The following is a 14,259-nucleotide window of genomic DNA, read 5'->3' as shown; positions in this document are numbered from 1 at the left end:
ATGAACAAAAAGCTCTGAATTTCGTTTAGTTTTGAATAAAAAGTAAATTAAGACATAACAATAAACTGGAATTTTTGATCAGATTATTCATTAAAAATTCAACAATGCTTTTTATACTTCAATGAAAGTAAAGTTATTCATTTCGTTTATTTTGATGTTGATAATAATGTGCTGTAATAATATATAGAATAATGAATGAGATGTAGTTAATTGGTATGATACAAATTTTGAATTAAATGAGAGAACAATTTGTTGGATATAACTTTTCAAGTTGACATGAAATCAACATCCAGAGATTGGAGAACATAAAAGTAACTCCATAGCTATTTCAAGTACTGATGGTTTATATTTTGAAAACTTTTGTCACATGCTTTTTTATTCTCATGATGATCTTGTTCCAATTTGACAAGAATCTTGTAGAAGTTTATATCGCCCAAGGGGTAATACTCAGAGCAGATTTGAGCAAGTCTATCATCAAGACCAACATCTGGATGCTAGAATAGTATGAGTAGAAAAAAGAATCAAGTGTACCAAGTAAAGAATTACTTGACTTAAGTAAATAAATTATTGATTTTGTATCAGGTAAATATTTATCAACATTAATTCGATATAGTTTTTTAATATCAAATAAAGAATGTTTTAAATGATTTTACTTCAATGAAGTCTTGATTTATTTTCAACCATCTGAGAAACCAAGAACACTTGGATATTTTGTGAGGAATATCATAAAGTGGTAGAGGCACTATGCAATGTAGAAATACCCTATATGATAGAATGCATGTATATTACAGAGGTGTTTTCAAGTACAGTCGGTATTGGCATCCTGGAATAGGGACAGAAAGCTTCGGTTCAGTTATCCTCCATGATGCAGAGCTATTAAATTATTGCCTGTTTGTCTTTTTTATTTCTATTATAATCATTTCTTTTAGCTAACGATTTTCATTTCACTGTCTAGTCTAATTTTTTTTTTTCCAAAAATTCAATTTGCTTGATTACCATCTAGTGCTAAACGTATCTCTTTATTTAACTTTTGACTTAAAAAAACAGCAAAAAAAAATATGTTGGAATAGCACAGCAATCAAGGAATAAAAACAGAGTATGCAAATGATGAAATTCATTTAGTTTAACTATTAGAGGCTACATTTGAAATTCAAACTAATTAATGGAAATGATTTATTGCTATTGAATGATTTAAGTATTAAGTATTCATTCATAAATAATAAACAATTTTTTATATAAAAAAAAAATGTCAGGTTTTTAGAGTTTGTTCAAACAATTTACTTATCATTGATGAAAAAAAAAATATTTTAAAGTTTGTCATATATATATATTTTTTTTTTCATTTATTGAACTCATGCAATCAAATTCCACATTTATTTTTAAACGTGTTAAAAAGTTAGAGTCACTTTATTTAGTTGAATTAATTGAAGATAACTTTTATATTTTAACAATGCACTATAACTTTACTTTATAATAAAAAATAAACTTGATAAAAAATGTCATGACATCAAATGACGTTATCTCTTTTCCCTAAAACTATAAATAAATGTATGAAAAAAAGGGAAATAAATTTCATGATTTTAGTGAAGCCATGTAATATTTTTGAACTTTAGCCTCTTTTTACGATGTCTCTACGAGTTTCTGATCTAGTAGCTTCGAAAGATAAAAACGTTTAAAAAGGAGGAAAGAATTAAGATGAACGAGGACAAAGTCACTCAACTTAATGTCAGTGCAGGTTTACTGTGAACACCGACGGATGCGGAAGTATTTTAAGTTTCTTAAACATAATTAGTCGACCGTAACTTAGATGTTACTATTATGAGATTGACGTTTGTAAAGCAAAGCTAGGTAGAAGAAGAAGCTTTAAAGAATCATGTGCAGTTGTAAGTCTTTAATGGTGAGTTTTAGAAAAATAAAATATCATTTTCTACTTCTTTATGTTTAGTATGTCTATGTGTAGCATTTTCAGTATGATTATGGCCATTTTTTTTTAATTAGGAAAAGCTCATTTAAGTATTTTTTCTTTCATGAATTTATAAACACTGGGGGACAAGTGTCCATTTAAATCCGGTTTTATTCTGGAGTCTAGTAGGGTATGCCAGACTTGCTAGGAAATGAAGTTATCATCCAACCATGGCTTAGGACAGAACCATTACTGGATGATAACTTCATGCCAGTCCTAATGCTGGTCCAATGATAGACCTATTTAATATTTCTACTAGGATGTGATACTTATAAAGGAGTCATGTACTTGACAAAACTTAGCTTAGGAATAACTACTGATGGTAAATATTTTCAAAGTGAATTTAAGGTTCTAGTAAAATAAAAATTATTTCCTTCTCCAATTTCATAGTAAATCTATTACCAACACATAGAAATTTAATGATAAAATTTAATTAAACAGGTTATTCGAAGTAAATAACTTGATTACGCTAGTGAATTTCTTTTAGGTCTTTGATAAAATTTCGTTCAATTTATCTATCAATTTTAACAATTTACTCGCACTTTATACGGACGATAAAAGCTCCACACTCAACGTTGAAAGCCCTTACTTTGAGTTTTCACACATGCAGAAAATCATGCTACTTTTCAACTGTTACGTCTTGAACAATGTACTCGGACGGATGTCTGACCATAACGCGAGCGTTACTACTTTATGAACCTTGCCAACGAGGCGCTATCCACTTCCTACCTCTTTCCACTTGTCTCGTTATTTCTGCAGTTATTCAAAGTGTACTTTTGTGCAAATGTACATTGTATTTAAGCACATTGTTGTCTTCACTACACCCAACATAAATTCAACAATCTTCTAAATGATTTCCTTCATTTCCTCAAGGATGTTAGATAATTATAACACTTAAAAAAAAATGTTTAATTAATATACAAAAGTATTGTTGGAGATTTGAAACCTCAAGTCATTGATTTGTTCTCAATTAGTTGAGTTGAGTTTATTGAAAAGTGTGTAAAAGAAAATCTAGGAAAAATCTATAACAAATAAAGGAAGAATAGCAAAATAATAGATCGAAACAACTACTAATATCAAGGATATCTTTCGACTTGTAGAAGAAAGATAACAGGAAATATTTTTTTACTGTTCTCACGCGATTTCTCTCGGTCACGAAAGCTAGAAAGAGTCTTGGTGGCACAGACGAAAGGATCGCTTGGAAAAATAGACTCCTGAATGCACTCAACCGTAGCATGCATTGATGAAAAAAAAAAAAAATTCCGGATACGTATTGCTGATCTCAACTTCTCGAACTCCTTTTTGTTATTTATTTTATTTTTTAAAATCTTTTCAAAGGATATTGTTCATACAATACAAAATCGAGTAAAAGCATAAAGTAGATTTTACTCAATTTATTTTATGATTTATCAAAATATTTGTTCATCTTTAAGAAGAACAATAGACTAGAAAATGGTAGAATCCTGGTAAGAATAAACTATTTATTTATTGTAACTGCGATGATTCAACTACACTTGAAAAACCAGATATTAGCCATTATTGGTATTTCAAAGTATCCACTTGTATCTTGATAATCGATCTCCATTGCTTCTTCTGTCTAGAGAGAATTGCATGGAAAATGATAGCCTTAAATTAGCACGATCAAACATCTTCATCATTTTAGAGACAATTTAAAGTGATTAATTATTAAACAAAGAGTAATCCAATCTTCTTATTTGTTTATGTTTGTATATATATAATTTGTTTATGAAAATTTGATATCAAACATGCTTTACGTATGCTATTTTAACAGTCTTAAAATCTTAGATTTGCTGTGATTCATAATAACCAACTTAAGACCTCAACACATTGCTTGCACATAGTTTATGTCACATTATTTATTGTTTATATAATCCTAGGTTTATTACATAATTCCAGTTCGTACTAAGGATAGCCTTGATAAAGGCTTGCTTGTTATTCTGGATAAAAAAATACTTAAGTAAAATTTGAAAATCATTTTTCTACTCCATTCATAATATTATAAAATAATTTTACAGTATCAGACATCAATGATGTTTCAGTTTGGTATAATAGCATTTATGTTTAAAAAACTTTTTTATTATTTTAAGTAAACTTTTAATTTTTTTTCTCAATCATTTCTCGAGTTATGATTTTACAAATATAAATAAAATAACAATGATTGTGTTGTAAAATAAAAAATTTCTTTCATCATAAATCATATAATTTTTTCATCAGAATCAGATCTTGAAAAAACAGAAAAAAATTACTACCACAGTTTGCAACAATTTACATGCATTAATTTAATTCAATTTGCGTGTTAACAACAAAGAAATGATTGGCTGTGTTCCAGTAAGACCTTGACACAATTTTATTATACCATGTTGTTCTATTAAGCTTTATTCAGATTCAAAAAGAAATATTTTATTTCTATAAATCATCTTCACGAATTGTATTTTGAATAACAATAAATTTTTTTCAGAGTGAGTTTAAAAAATATGTTTTTGTAAAACATTGAAGCAATGAAATATTTGTATCCGGAAATAAATAAAAAAAATAAAAAAATCGAGTAGATAAAATATTGATTGAATTATTTTATTCTTGTCATATTAAGGACGAAGAGAACATCAGCTAGAGGAATATTGCTGAGCTTGTTTTCATAACTATTAGCTTAGTATATCATTACAACTACCTACGACTGTCATAATAATATTTTCTACCATAATGTGGCATTTCTATTAAAGCTAGAGCTTGAAATATTATGTTATATCATTATTATCATGCATTGAATGTATTTTATAGATCTTACAATTGTTTAGAATTAAATAGAGAGACTCTAAATGCGTCAGAGGTACAAAAAACCTTCAAATGATCAAGCAAGAGGGAGAAAAAATAAACGTCTCTCAAAGTTTGGATAAATAAGGAAGAATAAAGTTGCAGAAAGAATACTGGTCCTTTCAAAATGAAAGAACCAACATCATTCATGCTCACTGCTCATGATTTCCAATTCATATTAATGTAACCTACATGATATATCATCATCAATGACAATGAAATCACATGTCTAAACTATTCTCAACTCTTTAGTTGCCTACTTTTATCTAAGCTTAAACATCCCTTTTCTTGTGCATTCCTTTAATTTCTTATTATTCTTTAATCATTTCCTCAACTCATCTATCCACCATTCTCATCATTTATCATTTTTTCAACTGACATTTAGGTCCTAAAATATTAATAATTAATCATTTCTGGAGCTCTTTTCTTTGTTGATACTCATCAATTAAAGAATAACATACAGCAAAACGACTCTGTTATATTAACAAAAAAATATATTATTAATGTCAAATAATATTTATTATTAATGGAATTAATTAATAATAAAGAAGTCTTGGTTTGTACAGTATTAAATGTATTTATTATAAACAAACATGAAAACCAGTTGTTGAATACTACAAAATGTATTCTACACTAGATCCTTTGTTATTGATATGATTGACTTGAAGCTAAACAAATTTCCTACAAGACTGGCTGGAGTTGCCCCTAGGAATAGTCAGACTAACTGGATCCAATTTGTATACAAAGTTATATATGGTTAGCTCACCTACCCCTAGAGCAATTTAGATAGGGCTAGTCTAATAGATGTCAAATAAAAAAATATTTCTACCTTTTTTCTGCTATTTTTTTTTATCACTGAATTCTATCAATCGCAAAAGCTGATTAATTAAAAAAATTCGTACGTAAACGTGATAATGGATGGAAATTCGGATTAAAGGAAAGATAATTTTAAAAAAGAAAAAATTTTAAAGCTCTTCGAATTAGTTGATTTCAGTATGAATTTTTCATTTTTAATATCAAAGGTATTTAAATGATTAAAAAAATTTTCATTTTAATTTCAATTCTTCTTTAATTCCTACTGGTTTAATCTCTTAATCTGTATGATATTGATTGCAGTCATGTCAGCTTCTGTCAGTCAGTTTATTTTTGAAGATAAAAATATGCCAAGTATTACAAAAATGACTCTTTAGTAGGATTTTGTAGCATCACTGTTAGGAAAAGCAACAGTGTGATACAAGTTATCAATTCCTTTCATTTTAAACTATACATCTACTTGTATGTTATCTGTGCTATTGAGAAATAATTCGTGGATCTGATCATATCTAGACTCTCTTTCTCTCTCTCTAGATCTTCATCAACACTTCACTTTAGGTCTTGACTATGAGGTTTTCTCAATTCTGTTCGAATCTAAATTGATCTACTGAAACTGGTCTAAATTAAATGAGTTTCAATCCATTACAATCTCAAAGTTGTAATCTAAGTAATTTAAATTGTATATTTAAAAAAAAAAATTATATTTAATCTCATAAATCCTAACTCGAGTTGGCTGAGCTTATTTAGGCTAAGTAGGCCTAAATGTCTTTACTCCAAAAAAGGAAATTAAAATAGTAAAACTTACACACTTGGATTGTTATAAAGTTTTCATTTAATGATGATTAAGTTAATCAATGAACTCAATTATTTTTATTGATTTATTAAAGAAAATTAAAGAATATTAAAACTGTAAATAAAAATAATTATTCAATGATAAAACTCTGCTATTTTTAATATTCTATTTAATTAAGATATATCCTTTCAAACGAAATAAAAATGATTATAAAGACTCATTGTTTACTATTCCAATTAATCACCATCGATAGGAAGTAGGCGTATGCCGAGTATATGCAGAACGATTGAAATTATTTTCCCATTTCTTTATGAACTTTTTTATTCACTGGCTTTTATGATTTATCCCTCGATTTCTCTACCTTCCCTCCCAATCTTTTATTATTACCGCTATCTCCGGAAATTGACCGATGAGTACTCGAATGCGTCTATGTCATGTGCATTATTCCCTCAGTGATACTATCGCACATTGTAATTACCAATCGATATCACGAAAATACCACTTCGGCTAACAGTGAATCGTAATTGGATCTAAGAGTCCTACGTAATGATACATAAAATTACAATAAATGAACAGCTGTTACGTATAGTAATATTAAATTTAATATGAAACACACTTTAGAATAATTATTAAAGTTTGTAATGTGTTGGACTGTAATGTACTCAAGGAAATATTTCAAAATAAATAATAGAACTGATTCATCAACCTTTAATATTAACTATCAAACAATCATGATAAATAAAATACTCTTATTCTGATCACATCAATCATTTTTTTATTAATGAATATTAAATATAGCTATGTGACAATTTCTAGACAATAACAAGCTAATTGCATTGTTATTTTATCAGTAGAAAAGCCTAGTGTTCAGGAATTTGAGATTCAAGTACAACTAAAGCATTAAACAAAATTGAAATTCAAAATAAAGAGTTAGGTTTTGAAGGTTTTGATGATATTTCTAATTAAATTCTAAATAATTTAACTAGAAACTCATCATACTTTCTAAAATAGCAATTTTTGCTTTTAAATATAATGCACCAGACCAGATGTAATAAGGATATGATTTTAGAGCTGTGAAAGCAAAATAATGTGAGCACGTACAGTACGTACTCATATGTCAAATACAGTGACATTATCTAACTTTATCAGCTTCATAAACACTACGAATAGAGTATATTTCGATACAATAAATCCAATCTGACACAACAATCCTATTTTAACTAACACTTCTATTCTAAATTAGACCATTTCTAAAGTTACAAAGTCAATGAATAATTAGCATCAGATATAGATTCTTATTACCAATGTAATTACACGGAATTGAAAGTGGTATGGACTGTGTGCTGTAAATTCCATCTAATTAAAATTAAATTCCTTTTTTTGATCATGTAATATCAATGTTTAAATTAACTGTTAAGTTACATTTCTCATCACGAATTACTATATTTATAATTTTACGTTGATGCACTGCAATATTCTACACTTCATGTGCATTACTTGTAATATTTGTCTTACATCATTTGTGTAGCCAATAAAGGCTCTTTTTGAAGTTTAAAAGCTTAATAAAATAAAATTAGAATTAACATTTCAATGAAGAATCCAACGAAATAAACGAAAACAATGCTTGCTAGCTATCAACATCTAGGTATCTGAATGTGGCTAGCTGAATGCTGATGTCTTTGAACACATACGAAATCAATGCTATTTAATTAGCTGAGTTAATTACACATAAAAATGATCTGTTTTATCTACGAGCTATTCAATCGAATAAAAATAATTGTATATCGAAATTAAATCAACCATTTTGTTTCTAAAAGTCTCTTGTTGAAAGCTTGATAAATAATTCTAGATGTTTTTTGAAAAAATGTTTGCTCATAAACCAAGCTTTTGGTCACAGTATTTCAAGAACCACTCGACTGCTTATGATTATTTCAAGATCAATTGATACAATTTAAACTCACTTTAAATTGACAAAAATTCAGTGACAACTCTATCAGCTGATTAACTTGATTGGAGTTGTTGGTGAAAATTCAACTATTTTTTAGAACATCAAGTTTAAATTTAAATCAATTGAATTATATTGTGCTTTCAACTGGTTTTGAATATTTAAATAATTAAAGAAAAATAAGATGTTAAAAAAAAGTATAAAAACCAGACAACGTAAATTTTTCTTGAACGTTTCAAGTAAATGTTTTAGTAACAACTTTGAGATATTTTACGAGCAAGATAGAAGGTCAATATTCGAGATGTTTTTATTTTTAATTAATCAATAAAATTTAATGGATGCTTTATAACATCCTATTGATGTAGAGCATCAAGACAAAATTAGATTATTTTACTATTGAATGTTTTATGTAAAAAAAAATGAAGTTGAAAATGAAGTGAACTTTTTTTTAAAAAAATATTTTGAATAAATTATTTTTTAATTTTATAAAATATCGCTTTTTCTACAGCATTAAATAACTCTAAGGGATTATATTTTTTAAAAATAAGATAAAATAGACTAAAATAATTATATTATTTTTTTATATATAAAGAATCTGTGCTAGACATTTGAAAGAATGAAAAAAAAAAATGTAGTAAATATCAGAGTAAATTTTTTTGGATAATTTAATTTATTATTATCATTCCTTATTGTCTAGAATATTAAAAAACGATAAAGTGTATATTTTTAGTGATTTAAAAATGTTACATAACTTCATGAAATGAAGTTAAAGAAAATTTAAATCAATTTTTAATTAATTAAAAACTCTGATCCATTAAATTTATGTCAACTATTAATTGAAAAATTTATAAAGATGGAATAATTATGGATAAAATAATTATCCATTAACTAGAATTTCCAAGTTTTATAAATAAATATATAAAATTGAAAAATTATTTTTAAAATATATATTATCTATCAAAATTAGATATTCACTTTTCAATAAAATTTTTTTTACTAAATGAAAGTTTATTCCAACAAACCATAAAACATTTTGAAAGACAAAGAACGTTATAACATAATGAGAAAATGTTACCTTGATATTAAAAAATGTACTAGATTTCCCCTCTAGTATTTACCCTCTACACATCAACTATTGAAAAAAAGTAACACACTTTCACTGTTTTTTTCTCTTTCTTGTTACGATGTGATCATACTCATGGAAATGAATTCCAAGTGAAAGTGAAAGAAGTAACAGCATATAAATTTATAACTACTTCCATAGCACATGGGTTTTTATTTCATTCATTCATCTTTTTAATAGTGATTCTTTATTTTTAAATTAAAAATGGACAAATGCGTGAAATGATAAAAATGAAAAAGAAGCAATTTTTTAAAAGAAACCAACTTTTTCTGAAGTAGATCACAAGTGTTTCTCTCATCCTTTTTTGTACACTCTTAACCAACGCACTTGGCCTAGTTGCTAAAAGTTTTTTTTATGCTTTAGCAAAGAACTATTTTTGTGCATAAATCTATAGATAATTCCGTTGACTCTAACATTTTTTGAATTAAATGAAAAATTTCAAGCTGTCCAGTTCAAAATAATGATATATAATGATATATAAAAAATATAGAATTATATATTAAGTCTAATAATTATTTCGTATAATTATATCTGGTCATATATAGCGATATATAAATTATATGTAATACGAATAGTGAAATATAAAATTTATAAATGTGTTTTATATAAATGTATATCATTGTATAAAATTGTACATGTAATTTAAAATAATTTTGTACAACTTTAAATATTTATATATAATGATATATAATGAAATATAAAATCCAGCTTAAAATTATTTTTTAATTCTGAAACATCGTTCGATTATATATCATTATATTTATTATATATATTTATATTAAATTATATATAGACATATTTATTGCATAGAAAAGAAAGCGATCATCGTAAATATTCAGTTAATTTTTAATTACAAATATATATCATGACACTAATATAAAGAATTAAAAGAAAAATAAAATTCAACTTACGTGGTTAGCCAAATTTTGAAACCCATTTTAATGTAATGATTAATGATACAAATGAAGGTAGTCGTCCTGGTTGAGTTCCAGTCTTCCAAAAGCACTTTGATAATCGTAGGTTCAAATCTCACACAGTCAGACACAAGTAATATGATGACACTAATTTCTAGCATTAACAATTTATTCACAGTGTGTTCACAGTCACTCCAATTTGTCGACTGATTCAACTGATGAGTCTTTCTAAATTCTTAAGCTTTCTTATCTATATTCTTAACCCAGCAATTCGTAGAAATCCACCATAACAGACAAATGTAAACAAAGCAACCGATACGTTGTGTAAATTCTTGCACGATTATGTCATCATTATCGGACAAAGTGTTGCCGAAACGAAATTTAATCCACATTATTATCTCAATTTCCAAAAATTTATTCAAGGACTTCTTAGGACCTGATGGCCCATTTAAACAATAAAAATGTAAGTAATGAATTATTTTATAATTATTAAACAATACTAACAAAAAATTTTTTTATAATAATATGGCCATTGTCATATGTAATTAAATATATTTATATATCACTATGTCAGACTGAATTTTATATCTATAATCATTAAGAACTTGTTTATATATAATTCAATATGGTTATATATAATCATTTTTATCCAAGACAGCATCATAATTTTTCATCTAAGACTTATTTTATTTATGGATCAAAATTGATGGCTGGAATATTAAAAATAACGGTTAAATTAAGCCCTACAATATACCTTTATCGTTTAATGTGGTTTTTCTACCAACATGCTTTCATACTTTTCTTCTTCATCTTGCATACACTCCATTCCAGCTTTCTAACAAACGACGAGTCTAGTCAGGTATTGCAAGAATGCAGCAGTTGAGGATTCTATAGAATAACTTCGTCATATTAAATCTGCACAACGTAGCTCTAGATCGATCGACTATCTCATGTGTGCATTTAACAGAGTGTGTTTTAATTGATGCATTTGAAACATTTTCAAATGCAACTGAAATGGATTTAATCCTTGCCAAAATGACTCAAACTCTCTTTATTAATTGGTGCAATGACAGCAAAAATACTTCAATTGAGTAATCAATAGAAATATTTCCATTGACTTAGAAAGAAAAATATGTAAATTACAGTGAAAAACAGGTTCCTAGATGATTGGTTTAATCAGGAAAATTGATGCATTTAAATAACTACAGTCAGCACAGTGTCAACATGAATAAAGTTATTGGCTTTACTTCATTCGTAGTGATTCTCAATTATTATATAAATATTTCAATGTTGTTTCTATTGGGAATATCATTCATCTAAACCTTTGAACATGTTGGAAAAAACATTTTCATCCTCAATCGACAATTTTGAAGTCAATTAACATTTGATTGCATTGAATCTAAATGTTTTGATAAAATAAATAAGATGCATCAGTCTTGATGATAAGGAAGAAATAAGCCACCATTTCTTTTTTTTTCATATTGATGAATATGACATTTTTTGCTTCCTAGCTATTCCAACAATTTAGACATAAAACACAAATATCTCTAAATGATACCACATTTATGGAGTTTGCACGTTAATTAACAAATACTTGAGGATATTGGACTTCTGGTATTGACTGGTCAACCATCTACTCCATGTCATAGCAATCCTTGAATACTTGATGTCTGATGCACATGACTGAAATCATCGAAACTCTTGACAAGCAATAAATTGCAACATCTATAAAAAACAATTTGAAGAACTTATCTAATAAATGCTTGCTGGAAATAATACTTGGTACATTAAACTAATCTTGAATGATAAATGTATTTGCAAATAGAGAAGTTCTCTGTACTAAAACTTTGTGAATTATTTTTCTTAGATACTCTTTAGAAGTAAATTTTATTTCGTTGCAAACTAGGTAAAACAACTTCCATTTTACGTTCGAAAAGTTGAGTATAGCCGATTAAAAGAACGAAAAACTTTAAGATTTACAGATTACATAAATTGAAGTTTTTTTTTCCTTTGTCAATTTAATTATATTTAAGAAAGAAATATCTGTTGAAATAATTATTTAACTTGAATGAAGCTAGATCCAAGAGACATACAGACCAGTTTAAATGGAAACGAAAAAGATAGATACAATTATCTGAAAGCTAGAATAAGCTAAAGTTGGTGTATGGAGGACGTTGACCTATCACATGGTCACGAAAATAGGGATTATAGCGAATTGTTGAGTACAACGTTCCAATAATGGGGGGTGGATTTCACTCAGACGCAATGCACCATCTGGCAACAATCCAAAATACCAGTACTTTCCCCATCTCTCTTTGTCTTACGCTTTTTTTGCAACTCAAGATTATCGTTTTCATCATTCCTTTCAGCATAGCTGTTTTTCGCTAATTTTCAACTCCCTCTTATTTAAATATTTCCCTCTTTCTTACCCTCATCTTTTCTTATCCCTTAGGCTTTAAGTCTATGTTTTTATTTTTCATTATCTGAATAATTCCCGCTAGATTTTCATTTATTCACAAGAGGGTTGGTTTATGCTGTATGAAGTCAAACGGTTGAGAATTTTTTCATGAACAACTTTTTATAGATTAATGCGTTGGCTGAGAGTTTGTTATGGCATGAGTGCTTTTAAATGTGAATGATAAAATGGGAGAAAAAAAATACGAGAAAGTGATGCTGTGAGTGAAATTAATTGAGTTTGAAATAAGGTACATGTGGTAGATTTCACCTCTAACTTTAATGTGGTAGAAATTGATATAAATATTTCACTTGAGTTGTGAAGTTAATAAACTGGAAGACTTTTTTTTATTCTAACTACTTGACACACTAAATGCATTAATAATTCGAAAAAGAAACGTCTGAATGCAGGTGGTAATGACATATTGGTATCAGTGCTATCAGCAACCACTCCTAAGTAAAATAGCATCAAGACATTCTTAACTATTATCAGAGCTTTCTTAGACTGGTCAGAATGATACCATATGACAATATTTCATAAAAGTCTTGAAAAATTATCACATCAAAGAACTCTTCTAACACCCAATTCAATTATTTTTTTTATCATTCTTCTTCTAATTAATCTATCACCCTAATTCAACTGGTACCTAGATATCAATTCATCATCAATTATTAATTTTATTTGCTATTATTATAAGAAACAATAAACTATTGATTCGATTAATATAAAATGGTCATCAATTATATTCTATAACTGTTTTGATATTAATCAGTAATTATTTAATACTGCAATAAAATATTCAGAGAATCAAAATATCAAAAAGTGAGTAATCAATAACTTTGGTGAATACAATTTTTGGTATTCTATTGATGGATAATTTTATAATTTAATTTATTTCTAATTAATGTAATTGATAATTTGGCTTTTTCAATTATTTTATTATTGAACAATTATTAACAGGAATTAAAATGAATAAATTATTGTCAACTTTTTAATTGGTTGGTAAAAAAAAGTTTCTTCATTAGTAATGATGAATAAAATTGTAAATCAACATCAGCATGAGTATTTAAATAATTTTTACAGTCAATGATAGCTTTTTATTCAAATTATTAAGTACTTTATTAATGGATAATGTTTGAACTCAAATTTTTAAATGGTTAATTAAAAAAAAGAGTTCTTTGAAAATCTATCTGACATAAATAAACTTTGGCTATTAATTCAACACTCAATAGCTGTCTTGATAAAATGGATATGGTAATAGGAAAAATATGTACATCAGTCGAATGATTATTGACTATTCAACTCAACAAACAAATGAGATACATGATTCACTGGACTTCTACCAAAAAATATTGGAATTTATTCCTGACTGATAGTCCTCATCATTTTATGTAGTAACAACAAAAAGGATTAATTTTGGC

At 27.1% G+C, this 14,259-nt stretch overlaps 2 protein-coding genes across 5 annotated transcripts in view; one reads left to right on the top strand and one right to left on the bottom strand.

The window, feature by feature from the left end:
- The window catches only part of Sytbeta (Synaptotagmin beta), a 71,257-nt gene extending 60,681 nt beyond the window's left edge, over positions 1-10,576 (bottom strand). For all 4 annotated transcript variants that reach the window (XM_035096223.1, XM_035096215.1, XM_035096210.1 and 1 more), the window contains exon 1: positions 10,381-10,576. The gene's annotated coding sequence lies outside the window, so the exon portion shown is untranslated. The remainder of the gene's footprint in view (positions 1-10,380) is intronic.
- LOC118074740 (uncharacterized) overlaps positions 1-14,259 on the top strand; it is a 44,786-nt gene that overhangs the window by 14,895 nt on the left and 15,632 nt on the right. The gene's annotated exons all lie outside the window — the stretch shown is intronic.

Source organism: Chelonus insularis, unplaced genomic scaffold, assembly GCF_013357705.1.
Source record: "Chelonus insularis isolate UGA/USDA-ARS -01 unplaced genomic scaffold, ASM1335770v1 contig_116_pilon, whole genome shotgun sequence".
Taxonomy (NCBI): Eukaryota; Metazoa; Arthropoda; class Insecta; order Hymenoptera; family Braconidae; genus Chelonus; species Chelonus insularis.
The sequence above is the reverse complement of the archived record's forward strand: the minus strand, read 5'-3'. Positions and strand labels throughout refer to the sequence as shown.